Source organism: Triticum aestivum, chromosome 4A (assembly GCF_018294505.1).
Source record: "Triticum aestivum cultivar Chinese Spring chromosome 4A, IWGSC CS RefSeq v2.1, whole genome shotgun sequence".
NCBI classification, from domain to species: Eukaryota; Viridiplantae; Streptophyta; class Magnoliopsida; order Poales; family Poaceae; genus Triticum; species Triticum aestivum.
The window spans coordinates 697,567,693-697,587,603 of NC_057803.1; the positions used below are offsets into that span (position 1 = coordinate 697,567,693).

At 47.3% G+C, this 19,911-nt stretch overlaps 1 pseudogene; it reads right to left on the reverse strand.

The window, feature by feature from the left end:
* Nucleotides 1–3,049: 3,049 nt before the first annotated feature.
* Nucleotides 3,050–6,972, reverse strand: LOC123084310 (probable RNA-dependent RNA polymerase SHL2; annotated as a pseudogene).
* Between the last annotated feature and the right edge of the window lie 12,939 nt (nt 6,973–19,911).

Consider the following 19,911-nt stretch of genomic DNA (forward strand, 5'->3'; position numbering starts at 1 on the left):
TGACGACGAGTGAAGGAGTTGGCCATGGAGGAGAGGAGTTGGCCATGGAGGAGTTGGCCTTGGAGCAAGCAAGCAAGTCGGGGGTGTGGTGTTTTATCTTATCTAGGGTTTCATTTTATTATTGTCGTGTTGGGTTGAACTATGAACTATCTATATAAGTTGTAGTCGTACTATGTATGTCGTGCTTGGGACCCATTTATCTATCTTAGTTGTAATGTGGTACTATCTAGATCATGCAATGCTACTACTTACTCCCTCCGTCCACGAATAAGTGTACTTCTAGTTTTTATCCTAAGTCAAAGTTTTAAAACTTTGACCAACTATATACAAATAAGTAGTAACATATATAATATCAAATTGATATATTATGAAAATACATTTCAAAACGAATCTAGTGATACTAATTTAGTGTCATAAATGCTACTACTTTTCCCTATAAAGTTGGTCAAAATTTTAAAACTTTGACTTAAGACAAAAGCTAGAAGTACACTTATTCGCGGACGGAGGGAGTATGCTACTATATTGTGATGTGTTCTATCTAGTTGATATTGGTCAATTGATATATATCGTGCTTGATGTTCTATCTAGTTGATCTATGTGTTACTAATAAAAGGGGTAGATTCCACTACGGACATGCAAGTGTATTGGTACCAAATTTTTTTTGCAAAAAAATTCATATCTTGATGTGCTGCATGTGTGCATGCATGTATCTAGACCCTGACTAATAGGGTCACCCTAGCTAGTAGGTGTAGGGTGCAAATTTTTGTGCAACCATGGACATGCAACTAATTTAGTTCATGCAAATAATTATTGGATTAACTGAAATGCCCAAAAGAAATATTTCTGTGCTCCTAAAAATATCGATTCAAATTTTACCTCTGGCCATTATTTTTAGAGCAAAACATGAACATTTTCTTGGACCTATTTGAAGCGAATTTTAACTTGATCGTTTCCAAAAATGATTTCTGAGGCTTTGACATATCCCCATTTAATTTGGGTTTCATGGAACCATAGACATGCATAAAAAGAATCACAAAACAATAGCGGCAGGCAACAAATATGTAAAGAAAAACAAGAAAGTACAATACATACGGTCCAACATTTATTCCATAGAAAATTTTGGCTAAAGAAAAAAATAAGTAAAGAAGTATATGTTTGTTAAAAGTTTATTTGCCGAAGCAACATTTTATTTTGAGGTTTTAGCCGAAGCATTTTTCTAAACATGGGTGCCTCTATGCTATAAATGGGCTGGTCCCCCTACGCGGGTGGGCTTGCGTCAATTGGGCCTGGTTATTTTCTCATGGCCTAACATCTATTTGGCAGCATGATTTGTTTTTCTGAATTTGGAGGTTTTGCACTCTGTTAACTGAAGAACAAGAACAGAGCAAGAACGCTGAATATTTCTGCTTCGATTCAGTTACAAGAACTTGGCATGGCGCACATATCGCATCCTATGCCCTGACAGACCTAAATGCCCCCTCTAATGACGGGTGAATAGCAAGTAAAACATAAACAGAGCACTGACACAACAATAAAAACCCCTGCCATGATATTTGCTTGCTTCTGCAAATTGATCATCTCCATTTGATTTTTCTTGATCTTCTTCAGTTCCTCGGTCAGTTCAGACTCCAAGTGGGATTCAGCATTGCACGCATACCTCGCCATCGGCACGACTCTGCCCGCCCCTCTGCCCGAGCTCCCGAAATTCTCCATCTGCGGCACCCCGCCCCAATTGAGCTCCCAGGTTGCGGCCCCGCTCGAATCAATGTAGCCCTCGAACTGAATCCTCTCAACATAATCATCCATCCACTCGAAATGTGTGCATTTCTTCAGGATCTGAAAATAACAACATGAAACCTAAATTCAAAATTCGAGGGGAAAAACAAAATATGGAGAAATCAGAGCAAATGGCAGTGAAAGAACGGGCTAAGAACTGACATCTAACATTGCCATCCCTTTCTGCCATTGTTTTGCTCAAGCACTTCACAAACTCCCGCCCAAGATTTCCATTCTCATAAGTCCTACTGACCCACCGTTTCAGAGGCTCTGGGCGTGGGCAGTCAGGGCACCTTGTGAGCGACACTGGACCATACTGACGCCATTTTGATTGCGTGGTGGAGGAGGTGGACATCTGCACTAGGTCGCCGGAGAGGGTCCGCCGGAGAAGAGGAAGAATGAGGAAAGGGGAAAAGCAATGGGCGGCGGCGGGCGGACGGGCACGGGCGGAATCTCTTCTAGCTGCGAAGAGGTGGGTCTCGCGCTTACTGGACATGTGGTGGGTCCCGCGCTTACGTGGATACGTTGTGGGTCCATCCCATAACAGCTAATGAGGGCATCAGTTCAGTTTAAGGGCCATGTCGTGTGTGGGGTATTTACTCGCTCAAAAGTGTCGCCCCGAAGCCATTCTGTAGAACAACGTCGCACTCCATCCAATTCCCACGAAAGATGTCGCACAGGGGATGGTACTTTCGGGGATCAATGATAAACTTGGCATGTTCTTGAATGCCCGTTTTTTCTTCTACTAGTCTATAAAGCAGGGCCACGAGGCATTTTTCCTTTACGAAAAACCTCTCTCTCAATGTGTCTCAGTAATCATCAATAAATGTGAAAAAAAGGACAATCAAGAAATGCAGATTTGTTATAATACTAGCAAACACAAATGATAAGAAAAGAAACGCAAAATGAAGGGAAATAATCGTCACTGGGAAGTTCGATGCTTCCCTACAGACACTGACATGCAGTGACCACGACCCTTTCCTGTTTTCTCAAGAATACATGGCGCAGATTCAAAGTCTTACATATATGGATACAGTCATTAATTGTCACATGCTGCACTAGTATCACACAGAAACAACCGGCCATCACAACCCAAACATAGATATATAGGGCAGAAATAAGAGAATGCTGGTAGGTACAAACATTTTCAGACTAATAAGTTCAGTACAAAAAACAACAATTGACCCAGAATGGTGACAAACTGAGCAATACTAGGAATACTAAGATAAAATGGCAGACTGGTCTTGCTGCAATCTTGCATCAAGGTCGGTCCTCATATTCTCTCAGAAATGTAGGCCGCCAGCCTTCCAGCTGGCCTTCGTCCTCCAACTTCCATTTCGCCATGGCACCTTAGCTTTATCCGCACCAAGTAATCCACCGCGATCCATGCAAAGCTAAGCCTCACCGGCATTCCTTCTTCATCATCTGGATCCAATAAGGCCCTCGACTTCTCAGTCCATTTGGGGTGATACGTTACCTGGTACCACGCAGAGGCCTTCATTTCGTAGAACAGATTCTTCACATCGTCATCGGAGATCTCAACCTCATCTGATGTAAGGCTTTCAAAGACAGACCGATACTCCTTCTGGAACGCATTGTACGCATTCTTGACCCTGTCCTTTACATCCACTAGCTAGCTTTCTGCTGTTGTTCCTGGGAAGGGACCAGATGTGCCCTGTCACAAGTTCAGCTTCGGTCCGGACGCCGTATTGATTAAGCAGTGAGTTCAGCTGCCTATCATATGAGCACTTGCACTGCCATGCACTCGCAAGGAAATCTGATGCACCAGCAACTTCTAGATCATTGTCATAAGGCAGATCATGTAGGGTCCAAGCTTCGTCAGAATCCCAATTGCCACCAGAATCTTCTTGGATTGACCGATAAAGTATTCCAAGAATCTTCTCGGATTTATATGATTTTGAATCTTCCTTTAACAGAAAGTCAGGGTAGATTTTTGGTCGAAGATACGATGGCATCGCCACAAATTTGCCTGTTTTGGGGAAGTCTACAGCAGTTGCTGCTAGTTCAGCTAAGTGAATGCGCTTCTCATCCATAGCTCCAAAATCACTAAGATCAGCATGAACAACATGAGCATTGGAGATCATACCAAGATTGTCACTCACCATGTTCTCCAAGAAGAAACCAACTGTGTCCTGTTAGAAATATGATATGTTAATTTACTAATGCAACGAATAACTACAAAAAGTATTTATCCACAAAACAAGGAAGCCATATGCAGAAACTAGAAGAAATTCAGATGCAAGTCATGTGAGTAATGATTTTGGCACCCAGGAACCTCCCAAGTTTGACTACTCCTGAACAAAAATTAGTAAACTGGGCATTGCAAAAACAAAAACAGAAAAATTAACATCATACACCTAATCAGAAAAATTAACATCGGACACGTAAACATTGCAACAATCTGCACACTTGCAATTTTTGGATGGAAACACTATGAACCACGTCTATGCGGACATTTATATCCAAATAAGGTAATCTACTTGAGAAATGATGGGAGAAGTTCGATGTTTAATTATCTGGTATGCAAGAGCTCTAGCCTTAATACTAAATGGTAGGACTTGTCAACTCATGTTCCATTTCAGCCAATGAAAATATTCTGGTAGGTGCCAACATTCAGCACCCAATCAAAAAGAACGATTGCCAAGATGCTGATAAACTTTTGCTGAGCTTATACTTTGATCAGACTCCTAAAACTATATTTGAACAGGCATGTGGTTAAGGTTGACATTAATTAAACCATGAATTGAACATGCATGGTACGAGTTTGGTACATGCATGGATAACGGCACAGCAAATAACAAATATTAAGAGCAATGAAGATATCATATAACACACATATCTAAGGGGAAAATGTCATGGGTTTCACTACTTACATGTTGAGATACTTCACGTGGTAGTAATTTCACTTCCGGTGGGGAGTAATCCATCGGTTTCCAGCTCTTTTTTCTCGGAGGTATAAGTTTGTCATCCCATGTGACGAAGTATATATCACCATCAAGATCACTCCCTGATGCTTCATCTGGATGTGGCCTCTCGCCATTTTGTGGAAAGACCAAACAATCAACCATGTGGCGCAGCTCAGGCACATCGACTTCTTCGAGTATCCGGACGTCCCCTGGATGATAGCATGGGTTCTTTGCAACTACTACAGTGCCAACAATGATCTTTGTACCATGCTTGACCAAACATGGATCGAGCAACGGAGCCGAGGCACGGATGATGCACTGTCCATATTTGAGGATCCCAAGCTCGTCGAGGCAGCCAATCAACCACCTGCCTTTTGGCACGAAGATCCTTGTTTTCTCCAGAAGATCATGAAGTTGTGCAGATCTGATGGCCAAGAGCATTGCCCTCAAGTGTGGCTCAGTTCCGGGGCCAAAGCCGGCACTCAGCATTAGTGCCGCCGTGTTTGCATTCTCAGGACTACATGATCTCCTTGTTATCTCAAAGGCTGCGTCGCTGTCAGTCAAGATCTTTTCAAGATTACCCACCATGCTCTTCTGCATCCGCCAAAAGACGGCATCGGAGACGCCCAGCGACGAGAGAAGCACTATTATTTGGCGGTTCAAGAACCCTGGCTGGAACCTTGTCCAGGCAAGCACCTCTATCACCTTATGATCAGAGTCGAATTTCTTCATGCTCGGCCTCAAGGACAACCGTATCCCGTCTTCACTATCTCGCTGCCACACTGCTATCACGCCCTTGTAGCCACCAAACCTGATCTGGTAAGCAGATGGTGGACTGTCGGCCATGAGCTGCAGCCTCTTGGTGACCTCCATTGCAAGTTCCGGCGCAATCTTGCCGATTCCGTCCGAGAAAGTGTAGCCATTTCGCTCAATGTCCTCGAGATTCTCGTTCACCTCATGCGGCTGAACCGTGACAGTGGCATATGATGATGAGAAACACTGCCCCATCCGAGCGGCGTGCTTGGCAACGTTTCTGCATGTGAACTGTCCCATCCACTGCCTGATGATCTCCACCGTCGTGTTGCCATCCTCGGCGAAGAACCACGCAGATCTATCCCTCAGCTGGTTCGGCGAGAAGGCGAGCAGGGAGTACTTTCTTCCATACATGTGGAACCCTGATGTCATGACCGTCCTGACCCGCATGTTCACAGTGGTCTTCTGCTTAAATGATTGTGACATCAACTCCTGGAGGATCGGCGCCGCGTAAAAGTTTAGTGTGTTGTTGTTGAGTGACTGCATTGCCTCGTCCATGAATGTTACTCTCAGGAACCGATCGGCCACATGATGGTAATGCCGTAGCAGTCGGTTGGAAAGCTCTTCTTCTGGTGGCAAGCAGTAGGCCCTGCTGGGCGTGATCACCAGACATAATATCAATGTTTCATTCCTCTTCACTCCCCACTCCAAAATGATCCATGTGAAGTTCAAACAAAATTCAGTACGTGCGCATAGTACAAATATGTCTTCTTCGAAAATAAGCTTTTCAAGTTACTGCTACTGTTTTCTTGTACTTTGAATTCAACTACAGAAGTAAAAACTAACTATTGAGCATGTTGCTCCACTTTCGCCATCGCAGCTTGAAACTGAATGCAAGACTGCATTGTATGGCCTTCCTCGGAGCAAAACTGACATTTTGTTGTGAGGTTAGCAGCCATCATAGCCTTGTACTCAAGGAATGATTTGCAGGTTTTGATAGTGTGTTCTTCTTCACTGCAAAATGAACAAGTAACTTTCCTCCTAGGTTTTGGCTTGCTTGACGACTCCACATTGTCTTCTTTCGTGCTTTCTTTCTTGGCTTTTTTCTTGCTTTCTTTCTTGGCTTCTTTCTGAAGCTTCTTCTTATGCTCATCTTCTCGCTGCTCCAACAATGTCTTTTTTCTTTTTGCTCGCTCTGTTGGCTGACCTTGCTTCGGCACACGAGCAGGATTTTGAAGTGGTGCTGATGATTGTTGGTTTGCTCCAGTTGCAGCATTAAATGCACTTGCTTGAGGGGGTTGCTGCTGCTGCACCACCTCTTCCCTGGACATTTGATCGTTTTCATCGAAGCAATTATGGGCCAGAGCTGCTTTATTACATCTGTCAGGAAGTTGTAAGCTGGATCAACTGAGCATGCTTCTGCTGCCAATGCATTCATATCTCTGCACAGTGAGTTGTACTTGAGAGTGTTTGTTTCTGGTAGTCCAAACTCAAGGAACCTCCCAGAGGTGTCCATGTTTGTCGTAGCTGCTTCGGACCACCTTTCCAGCATGTATCTACTTGGAATTTCTTGCACATTAATTTGTATCATCACCCTTATGATGTGTGAGCAAAGCACACAATTCATCTCAAAGTAATGGCAGCTACATGAGTACAGCCCCTCCTCTAAACAGCATGCACAGGGTACAACTTTGGATTATCATACAAGTTTGAGTAAAGCTCAAACATGATACCTTCCTTCTCAAGATTCGGCACTTGGTTGATTATATAAGCTGTAGATGCTGCCACTTGCTCTTGGAACTTGCCAAAGACGCTGCGTGTGTAGAAGTTAACAACTTGACTCTCTATCTTGTATTTTCCCCATAGTGGTGCTGTTGTCGTTTCTCCAGTGAAAGCAGCATTATCTTCACGGTCTAGCATTGTTTCTTGTAGTAGTTCATACTGCCTTACAAATGTAAAAACCGAGTTTTGTGGATGCACTAACGTCTTGAAATAAGAATTCAGCCCTTCTGATCGCCCGGTTGTGCTTGTGAAAGGGAAGAAATCATTCTTGAAGTACACAGGAGCCCATGTCTGACGGCATTCCCACATGTTCTGTAAGTTCCTATTCTCTGTGTACTCGAAGCAATGCAGCATGTGCTGCCATGTTTTTTCAAATTCATCCACTGTCTCGGATTCATTGATGCATTCGTAGAAAGCTTTCTCAAAAATTGAATCCCTTGTAAGCAACCTCCCAAGTTTCTCACGCGCCTTCCGTTGTACATGCCACTTGCAACACCTATGGACTGTGTGAGGGAACACATCAGAAATTGCAGTTTCCATTGCTTTGCACTGGTCGGTCATAAGGTTTGTTGGGTACTCGTTGTTCATCGCAAGCAACCATTGCCGAAAGACCCACTTGAAGGTTTCAATTTGCTCATTTGGAAGCAATGCACAACCTAGGACAATAGTCTGAAGATGGTTGTTGATGCCAACGATCGGAGCAAAAGGCATGTTGTATTTGTTCGTGCAAAAGGTTGTATCAAAAAAGACACGGTCCTTGTACTTCGGGTATAGTGCTCTTGTCCTTCCATCCACCCAAAACAATGCTTCTACAACATTTGTCTCCTTATTCACTTGTGTTGCATAGAAGAATTGTGGGCTTTCAGCTTGCCGCCTCTCAAAGTATTTGACTGTCATGGCCATGTCCTGAAATGCCATGGTTTGCCGCATCTCGGACCGTGCATTTGAAACATCTCTTTTGACATATCCAAGGCGCCTCTGATCACCTCCGTGACAATCTCCAAGGATTCCCATGCAATCTGAGGTTGACAAGTTGCGTTCATGCAACGTCCTTATCATTTGGAGGTCTTCTCGTGGGATCTTTCAATGAGACCGGTAAAACCTAACCTTCTCTTCCTGTTTCAGCAGAGTATGTGTATGATCTTCTGTAAAGCATGTGACGGTCCATCGGTTATCTCGGAGTCCAACGATCATGTGAGCCTTGCAATCGTGACGTTGCAACCTATTCCTTTTTCTTGTGTCAGCCATGTTCATCCAAAGTCCAGGGCGTTTGCTAGTGTTGCTTGACTCTGTTGCAATACTATCTGCAGTGCTATCAGATTCACTTTTGCTTCCATCAGGTCGTGCATGAACACATGTGAAAGTCCTGCTAATTAGCTTTGTGGGTCCTCTGGCCTGACTGTTTTTTGAAGCAGATGTTCTGCTTCCAAACCTGTGCCTGAAAGCATATGTGTTGTATAATTTCCTTGCATCGTCAACTGATTCAAAGGTCGTGCCCACATATGGAACAAGTGGTTGCGATGATATCGCATCATCATCTGCATCATCCATATCTTGTTGCCATCAGCAGCATTAATCATCCCTTCCATACTGACCCCATTAGCAGCAGACATTTGCGCCATAATGTAGCTCTCATCATCACCAACTCCAGCACCAACAACCTATTTTTTGTTGTTACAGAAAAAAGTTATCACATTGTCAGTAAGAAAAGGTAGAATGTGCAAGAAACTAGTGCTTCTAGCATAAAACATGTATTTACATCAGAATTGTTTCATCTTCTAATAAAATCCATTTGTCAGTGAAAGCAGCATCATATTTGTTTCACACCCATGATACTAAATAAAATGCTTCAACATCTTCTAATACAATGATCACAGTGCTACAAGCAAAGTAATAAAGTTGATTTTGGGGTTTTGTAATACAAATTGGCTTTTCCTACTAGATGCAACATCTTCTATCTAACATTTTTCTAGTGAAGGAACTTTGTCCAACAGGATCAACTGCTTAAAGCATGCAACATAGTCAAATAGAACTAGTGCTTCATTTTTTTCACAAGAAATGCAGCATTAGCCTTACAAATAAGCTCATATTGGGGATTTTTTTCAACTTTGATTTTGTACTTTGTTAGGAGCATTCACCACACATGTTGCACATTTTCTGTTTTTGCAAATCTTAAACTGAAACTGCAAGGAGCAAATTATACATGGGTTTCAGTTGACTCCCTCCTGAACATTTTTTTGCTGCATTTAAAAAAAAACTGAAAGTGTAAGGGCAAGTATACACAGTTTTCAGTTGTTCCCCTGCACATTGCTGGAGCAGTTATTAAACTGAAATTGGAAAGTTAACATAAGGAGACATGCTGCAATTGATACTGTATTTTTTTTTGAGGACAGTGATCAGAGAGATACAAAATTATGAACATGGCAGAATCAAAACAACATCATGCTTCATGCCAGCAAGTATCTTGGAACTTACCCAAGCTTCTGAGGAGCTTGCCCGGGATGCTTCATCAGAGAACACAGGAGGATTGCGGAGCTCCCTTGCAGCTGCAGACCGGCGAATCGGCTCGCCGGCGAGAATCGGGGCCGATCTGGCCTGCATGCTGCTCGATGGAGCACTGGAGCTTCGATCCATGGCGGCCGACAACATAGATCGAACTATGTGGTGAGCTGCCATGGCGTTGGAAGGTGTACGGGGGCGTTGATGCGTCGACGGCGGCGAGGCTGAGGCGATGCTGCGTCGTCTGCGGCGATGGTAGAGCCGGTGCGGCGTTGGCGGCGGCTGTGGTAGAGGCAACGCTGCGTTGGCGGCGTGGATCTCCTCCTCGCCCTGGCCTCGGGCGGGTGCAGAGGAGCTGCAGAGGAGGTGGGGATTTTGCTTCCACGAAAACCGTTGCAGCAACGCGGGGAAGGACAACGGGATCTTCGTAGGGAGGGTGAACACGTGGCTTGAATCCGACGGCCGCGCATAATTAAATCCGAGGGCTGTCTTGCAGGATGCTAATTACGAGATTTGCATGCGGATGACGCCTAGCAGCCGCCAAAAAGATGCTACAAAGTCCTAGACTTCGATATTGGTGCTTACATTTTTTTGGATTTACTTCAGATTTTTCGGTCTTGTGGGTTCAATGGGAGGAGATATTCCCATCAACTACAAAGGCATCTGTGACTATTTTGTCGATCCCAAGATAATGTGCCGGCCAGCTCAGTCTATAGGAGGTGCTCATAGGGGTAGGTTTTGCAATCATGCGTTCATAGAGGTGAGTGTATGTCAGTGTTAAAAAAAGTCGAAGGTTTCGATCTTTGTCGATGACCTTATTGTGGGCACTCGACAAATAGTCGTCACCCAAATACCATAGAAAAAACATTCGGCAAACAATGAAAACTCGGAACCTAGGGTTTTTTTTTTTGAGAGAGAAACTTATGATCTATCTGTAATATGTCTTACAATGTTAACGATAGTGATGTACCGTACAAAGCAATGATCACCATACAAACCGACACAAACAACTCACCCCCACAACACACACACTCAAGGCAAAGATAGAAGGGTTTATAAGAACAACTAGATCACTCCATCCACTCCAAGCAACTACATGTAGGCATAGAGAGCACCACTTGGAGTCTCCGAAGACCTCAACCGATTCACCGTGAAGAGAAAGCTGTGCACGACAACTAGAACACTCCAAGGCGGTGCCTTCAAGAAGGGCACGACACAGGAGCATCGACACCGCCCGATCCCACGATCAAGGTTTCCCTCGGAGCAATCGGGGCATGTAGAGGAGCCGCAACGACGCCTTCAAGAAGGAGGCGACACCCATAGGCGACGTCGCCGTCGGCTTGGCAGAGCCAAAGTAGGTTCTCACCCCGAGAAGTCCTCAAAGCCACCGAGCTGAGGCACAACAATCCAGGCCCACCGCACCCACCCCTCCGGATGTCGCACCCTGACCACCACACCGCCCGCACGGTCATGGCAGCGAGCTCACACTCGAGCCATGAGCTCCACCCATGAGCCCACACCTCCCACCTCCAGGGCCGCCGCCCCGACACCCATGGCCCCAACATCATCCCCAACCGAAGCTTGCCGCGATGACCCGCAAAGAGACATACGGGAAAGGCACCTCCTTCCCAGCCCCTAGACGGCCCCCAGGTCCGAGGCCCACCCCTGGGCCGGCCGCACTCGGCCGCCACCGCCCCGTCCTACGAGGTCGTGCAAGGACGAGCTCTCCGGTGCGCCACATGACGGGAGGCAACGATGCTTCCATGGCCCTCCCGACCTAGGATCCATCCCTCAACAGTGGCCATCATTGGGAAAGGTCCAGCCCTATGCCGAGACATGTGCAAGCTCAGCAGGGGCTGGATTGGAGCCTCACTCGGACCGGCGCCGTGGCTGGACAAGACCTCACCAGCGGCCACCACCCACCACCAGCATCCATACAACCGAACGACAAGGTGCAACGGCGACCCGAGCCACCGCCCGCCGAGCTCCCCCGCGCGCCGAGCCACCCAGGCCGCCGCTAAGCCCGCGCCACCCACGGTGCAGCCGCCGCCAGATGTGGGCGCACCCAAACGCAGCCGCAAGCAACACCGCAGCCACCTCCGCCGCCGCAGAGCCGCCCGCGCGAGGACCTGACCAGGTCGTCGCCGCCCCGTGCCCCGATGCCACGCCGCCGTGCCCCCTACTCGCGCCGCACCTCTGCTGGCCACGCTGTACCGCGCCAAATGCGACCCATGGAGTGGGAAAGACGCCCCCCCCCCCCCCCCCCCGGCCGGAGCTGACCGGGCTTCGCCGGGCCGAGCTCGCAGGCGGCAGCGGGGAAGGGGAGAAGGGGAGGAGGAGGGGGGTCCCGGCGGCGGCGGCACTAGGGTTTCTCCCGAGACGCGCGTCGCGGGAGGAGGGTGGAGGGAACCGTGAATCACCGATTACAAATATGACTAACTTGGAGAGAGATGCCGTTGGAAGAAAAAATGAGAGAGATGGCTGTGGTGAACTGGTGATGATGACTATGAAGATGAGATGAGATTGGCGGCGTATAGGGACTGTGGTTGGCTTTTGGTTCTCTCTTTAGACGAATTCTCTCCTCTGATGCGAATTAGCTGTGGCTTCTTTTATGAAGTGTCAATGGTTGGTCGCCCCTAGTGCCGACGGCGAGCAGTACGACCACTGGTATGAGAGGGTGCGCTTGTACCCATGTGCCGTCTTCTGCTCTATTTCCCTTCATGTGCCTCCTTTTGCCTTGTATTTGCTCCCACATTTGGTTCCTTCTATGTGATGATATTCTTTCATGTTTGGGCTCATTTCCTACAGAAACACATTGACCAGGCATGTGGCGTGGCAAATGGAGGAAAGACAGCGAGGGCGGATCAACGAAGAGTCCAAGGGGTGAGGCACTGGAAAGCCAAGGTTGCATGAACGTACAGGGAAGTGGCGAGGCGTGCTCGAGATTATTGATGAAGAAACAGAATTTGTTTCCCCATAACGCAAGGAAAGAGGAGACATGTGCGTGGGAAGTGGGATGGCGTGGGAGGACTCGCTGTGGTATCTCATCCAACGGTTGTACAAAGCTAACACCCAAATCCCATGGACAATTGCAAAGAGAGCCTTGGCTCAGTGGTTGGGCATGCGGTTGTGCGGCCTAGCGACCCGAGTTCAATTCCTAGAATTGACTGGTGATGCACAGGGGTTTTCCTCTATTTATTGAGGATCAAGCTTGGTGTGTGGTGGAACCTCTCATCAGGAAATATGTTGATACTCATTTAAAAAAATTCTGAGGACCATGTTTATCTTAGTACTCATACTAAAATGGTCGTATGCATCCCTAGTTAGTGCAGAGGCCGGGAAGTGAAAATCTCTCCCATTTTTGGAAATCCCCCAACCTCCCCCGTGCGGCGGCGCCGCCCCGCACCGGGGAGCGCCTGCCCTCCTCCTACAGCCACGCCTCACCTCCTCTCCCCTCCGCCGCCGTCGCCCGGGGCTTCACAGGGCAAAGCCCTTGTGGCGTGGCTGCGGCGGCGGGTTTCTCCTCGGATCTCGATCTGGTTGGGCGGCGGCGCTCCTTTCCGGCCAGATCGGCGGCGGTGGCGCAGATCGGCGGCAACATGGATGTGGTGCGGCGGCGGCGGTGGAGGACGGCACCAGTAACGGCAGATCCGGCCTTGACTCGGTCGGGCTGATTCGTTTTGCTACCGATCTCAATCGCCATCTGGGGCGCTGCTCCTGGACTTGATCTGCAACACGAGGATGTCTGGGGCGCCGGCCATAGGCTTGCTGGTGGTGGCCTTCTTCTCGTCGGAGTGGGTCGGCCGGCTGGCTGCGCATGGGCCGGCGGCTCGGCGGGTCAGCGGCGGCGGAATAAGGCCGGTGGGAGCGTCGATGTTCTGTCTAGATCTCGGGGTGGCGGCCGTGGATGGTGGCGGCGGGTGAAGCTCGGGCTTCCCGCGACGACATGTTGTGGTGCAATCCCTGTCCAATGCGGATTTGTGACGGAGATCTGGTTGCGGATTGGTTCGGATCAGAGACGGTGACGAGCGCACGGGATCCATCTCGGCGGCTCTCACGGTTTGGCGAGGTGGGGGTGAGAGCCCTCCTCCCAGGCTCGAGTGGTGGCACACCCTGGCAGTGGCCGGTGCGCCAGGGCTCCTACGGTGGCACTGCTGTTGTGGTTGGTCGTCGGATCTAGGTGGCTAGATCTGGTGCTTTGAAGGCGGTCGAGATAGTGCACAGGTTGTCGGGCGGATTCCTTGGGACGGATCCGGGTGAAAACCTGGTATTCGGTCGTTGGCCGGAGCTGGTGATGACGATGCCCTTATCATCGTTTCCTTCACGAAGGCATCATCGAGATGAAACTCCCAAACCCACCCAATACCTCCGGGGAAACCCTAGATCAGTTGATCGGATGACAGCGGCATTCATGTCATTACCTCCTTGGGGGCGGCATTCATGTCGTTACCTCCTTGGGGGCGGCATTCTTGGAGATGCAGTCGGGCTCGATGGACTAGCGGTTGACTTCTTTGGTGGAGCAGTGTTTCTTTCTACATATTCATGGTGGAGGTTCTTGATGGCATGGAGCAGCGGAGGTTTGGCGTCAGATGTGTGGCAATGGACACGCACTGGAGTTCGGCGCTGTCTGGAGTCGTGGTGGCGTCGGGAGTAGCTAGACCGGGCAAGGTAGATGCAGCAGTACAACTCTGAAGATGGATTGGAGGCAGGTGGCTGCGACGGCCTCATACCCGGCAGGCGTCCTAATTAAGGAGCATGCCGGACTGGTGGGTGCCCATACCCGGCAGACGTACTGGTTGGGACCTCAGGTCTTAGATGTCTAGGTTTGGGCGCGAGGTCTATTTGGTATTAGGCCCAGACTATCAGCATCTCTTTATCAATTGGATAGGAGTAGCGACAATTTGTTGCCTAGACGGTGGCTTCAGTCTTACTGTTGTATGACTTCGTAAGGTCTTGTGTGAATAATTAATAAAATGGCTGCATGCATCATCCAGATGCAGAAGCCGGGGGGTCCTCCTCCATTTCTAAAAAAAATCGCATGGAAAATTTGTTTCTTCTTTTAGGATTAACGTGGAGTTGGCCTTCAATAAAAAATAAATATAAAATAGATAGATCTGTTAATCTAAACCATAATAACTTGGTCACACAAGATTAATGGCTCATGTTATCTTATTAGCATTGGAATTTCTTCAGAGTCTAGGATTAGTATAGGTATAGATGTCTTTGGCAGACAAGTTAATGATTTCTTGTTCGGCAAGTATATGACTTAGCAAACAAGTTGGTTTTTGATTGTGATCGCGACACAATACTGCCGCTGGTCCTAATATATATACTACTATCGGCTGCTGCCAAAGATGTACCGAAAACACCTTGCGCCGCCATGGTTGAACGTCGACGTGCATGCAGGAGAGCAGGTCTCCGGAACCGTTCGTCTTTGCGATCCTGCATCGGGAAAGGACGAATTAGGTTTTTGGGAAGTGCTCTACGCGACTGCTCAAGTTCGTCATCCTTCCGTCGAAGACGGGGAGTGCTACTTATTGTCGTCTTCCTCGTCGTCAACAACATATCATCGCCAACATCGTCATCAACACCGTCTCTCCTGCTGCAACTATCGAACAGTACGTCAATCAGTGGCAGTGCCAGGATTTTAATCATGCGTAGTCAACTCAATCTTGTGTAGTCAAGATATATGTATTTCTACAAATTTTGTATTATTTTTTGCATGATTCGTGCTTATATATGATACCTTTTCCATAAAGCTATGTAGTCATTTGACTACACAGTCTATACACTGGCTTCGCCACTGACGTCAATTGTGATATGTTCATGTCTCTCTTTGAAGTTGCTATTTTGTGGACGATGCTGCTGTACATAATTTGTTGCTCTTCTAGTTTGCTAGATTGTTGCATCCTAATTTCTATCCAGTCATGAATTATTTACTGGAATTAATCATGAACTTGCCTAATTTTCCAACATGAGATAGGAGAGGAGTCGGTGACGGACTAGTCTGTTGGTCTCCTCTCATTGCCAGTACCAAAAAGGTCAGTCCACCTGTAATCCTATTCCCTGTGTGCACTTTGTTTTGCAAGTGATAATAGAGGATTCATGATTCTGTGTTGGGAGTATGAGCATGCGATGCAATCTGTGGATGCAATATTCATCTCAGGGAGACAAGAATGAATACTCCACCAACTGTGACACGTGAGTAATGTCAAGTGACCATCTCCCCCTTTACACAGACCATTACATCCTCACCAGTCACCGGACTATATATTGTTCATTCATCCTCACCAGTCACCAGACTATATATGTTAGCAAGTAAGGTAGTTGGCAACCACATACACGTACGTGACCAGTAAGAACTTGAGAGATATGTGGGCGATGCTAGGCGCCGGCGGACCGGCGCTAGGTTCGGCCGGTCGCCCCGCATCCGTTAGATCACCTGCCCTCCGACCCACATGATTGCACGTGGACTCGGTCATCTCTTTCTTGCAGTTCGTGGCCACGAGCGAGGGGAAAAAACAAATACGCCACCGCGCTCACGTACCTCCACGCCCCCGCGGCCTCGAACCACCACTGCGCCTCCGCTCATCGCCGTTCGCCGCCGCTCGCCGCGCTGGGACGTAGGCTAGATGCAGCTCCCCTCGTCCAGGTCGAAGCAAAAATTGCCCCCTAGACGCCACAGTAGGCAGCTCCGCTGCCCACGGTTGCAGCTTTGATGGACCAAGGTTTCAGACTTCGCTTGTTGTAGTCATCCCCATCTCCGGCCTGCTCGCAGTTGCCGTCGCGGCCACTCACCATCGTTGGTTCGTCGTCTCCCAGTTGAAGCTTTTTCAGATGTCGGATGTAGCATTCTCTGCTGCCGGTCCCAGCAAAACTATCCGCCGGTTGTAGCTTTTGCGCTCTGCGGTTGGAGCAAAAACAAGTTCACGTCATGCTTGTGGTCGTCGACGAGGAAAATGCCGGTTCCAGCAAATTTTGACACCGGTTCCAGCATTCATCGTAGCGGGTTGCAGCATTCCGGTCACACTTGAGCGTCGGTTCCAGCAAATGTGGTGGCCGGTTCCAGCAATTTTGGTGGCCGTTTCCAGCAAAAGGCAGTCGCGTGAAGCCCTCTTCGTTCCAGCTTCCTCACATGCCGGTTCTAGCACATGGCGCACACGGATGCAGCATCTCCCGTAGCTGTTTCCAGCAGACAAAAAGGCAGCCGATGCAGCTTCACTTCCACGGTCGATTCTGATATCTTGCAGCACCTGCCGACGGCATCTCGCAGTGCCGGCTTCGCGACCGCCGCACCGTCGCTTTGTAGCCGATTCCGGAAGCTCCTGCTCTGTAGCAGCACTTGGAGGAGATGGAGGAGGAGAGAGACGGTGAGAGGAGGATGGACATGGAGAGCACCGATGGAGGGAGAGGGATCAGAGAAACAGAGAAGAGCGCAGGCGGGGAAAAGTGTGGCTGGCGGCTCTCGCGAAGGGATAAGGTCGAGAGGAGGAGAGGACAGCGCGGCTACAGCTCAGCTTGCAGGACACGTGAGGACGTTCAATTTGATCTGATCGAACGCTCCGTGCGCGACCGGCCGAATCTTTGGCCGGTCTGCCGGCTACAAGCATTTACCTATGTAGATACATTGGAATTAGAGGGATCAGGATGTTAGCAAATCGTATATACGTGAACAGCAGTCGGTCACGGGGAGGCTGAGGCTAATGCTGGGATAGCTGCAGTTGGCTTGATGAGTCAAATCTTCACGGGGCCTATCATTGTTGAGTCTAACTGTGCCGCAGTGGTCACAACTATCAACTACCATGACATCAATAGATCTAAATGGCGGGTGATTTAGCAAGATGCTATTCAAGCAACTACCGAGTTTGAGTCATGTTCTATAAGAAAGATTGCTAGAGAGAGCAATCCTGTAGCCCATTGGCAGCATGCAGTAGAACCAATTGTAAGCTCTCTTTCTTCCGGCGAGTGTGCCATCTCATATTCCACTCTGTGAAAGCGATTGTAACACTGGTCAATCCCCATTTAATATAAGCTCTCTTCTACCCGTCAAAAAAATAAATACGTACATGCTCGATGATATGTGCCTCCAAATCCTACTGCTAATGTTTCACAAAGTAAAATTCCAAATGCTAATGGGTCAGCACTACAAAAAATGCCTCACCTGGACCAATTACGTGTGCTGCTTATTTTTGTGAAGGACCCCAAATTAAAACTTTCACATTGGTCGAAGCTCAAATAACACTAGTAGAGCGCGGCCTGAGCAACTCTACCAGCTGTAACCGTAAAGGGCCCCCAATTTTTTCGGGCTCCAGCCCACGGGATTATTGTACAAGGCCTATTCACTCAGTAAGATAAACAGAGAAGTCCCTAAAAAACAGAACAAATCAGCCCAGTAGCGACCTGGAGTCCTGGGCCGAGTGTACGAGATAATCATTTTACAGCCTGTACGCACATTTCAGGTGGAGTTGGTGACGCTGGCCTTCTCCTTGCTGCAAATAATTCTTTTACCTCCATCTCAAAAAAAGAAGTGAAATGAAGTGAATCAGTCTCTGTCAATTATATTAATGATTCAGGTATATAACTAAATATGGATGCTCAAGTGACGCTACCAAATGGCACCAGTGACAAATATGAAGGGCCAAAAGAATAACCCCTCCGCACATTTCAACGGTAGTAAAGACATCCCTTCCATATATCTCTAGGTTTATTTACTTCTCTTGATTCGATTTGGTTTGATCTAGTCCTCCTGTAATCCTATTCACCAGCTGCGTTGTTTTTTTTATTGCTAGTTAACGAATATGATTGATGATTCTGCATTGGGAGTATGGCCATGCCCTTTAATTCATAACACATCATCCTGGAAAATCAACGGACTACAGAGATAGTTCCATGGATCTCACTGACACGCAACTTCTTGAAAATTCAAGAACAGTGGATAAGATTGAGATGTGCTCCCTCCGTCCCAGAATATAAGATCATTTTTGAAGCTAACATAGTTTGAATAACGATCTTATATTGTGGGACGGAGGGAATAATAAATAGTGAATTTGCTAAGCCAAAAAAATAGACATACAATTCGCTGAACAATACTCTTTACAAGAATATGTATTTCAGACGTGCTACATTTCAATGAGAATAAGCTACATCAAACAACCAACAACATGTTTTTCTGTACAAACAGCATAACAGTATATACTTATCAGTTACAATTTCTCTTCCGAGTTTCTGTCCTCAAAGTAAAGTTCACGAATATGCGTGTTCCTTTGCATTCCTCTCTCTCTCTCTCTCTCTCTCTCTCTCTCTCTGTCTCTTCTTACCACGTTGCATTTCTCATCTAGAGTATTTGTGAATGACAAGAACCCTTTTGGACTTGTAATTAGGCCTGCCCACTTGCATGTCCACCGGCCATTAACTTGTCGGAGGTTACAGGTTCACATTAACTAGCCACTGTGGTGAATGACAAATTTTTATCCTAGTTACGATTCCATTTTCACTATGCAAAATGTAAGCTCCCACCGTTACAGTTACTAGCCCATTTTTTTTTACCTTTTTAGGTGCTCAACATTGTTTTGTAGTGTATTATTTGGGCCCAACCTTATAGTTTGTTTTCATCCCAGTTGCAAGCCCGCCTCTGACCCACAATTGGGCCTAGTTTGTTTTCATCCCTGTTGCCGTAACTGGGACTATATTTTGTTTTTCATCACAGTTGCAATTCTACACTCGACTGGCAACTAGGGCTCAGATGGAATAATCTATCTTCTATGCAACCACCAGCGAGCAGTATGCCTTGTGGCTTCTACTTCTGCAGTCACATGTTAGAATTCATGCGGTCCGCAAAAACGTTAAAGCAGCGTGGTAAAATCATCAAATGGGGTCAAGAAGTAGATAAAAATTCTGACTAAGTTGGCTTAGTGCTAGAAGAACTAAAAGTCAAGTTCATGACAATCATAAACAAGGAGGTCCACTCGTCGTCCAGCCTATTCTATAATAACACCGAAGAAGATGATTCCAACAAACAAAAGAGCCTAACCGAGCTTATTGAAGCGGGCACAACTCCAACCGTGACTAAACATATTTGGCCTATTAACTATGTTTTTTTAACTTTATCGGCAGACTATATTTGATGATGATGTATTTTGCGTCACTATACTTGATGATGATGTATTTTCCACTC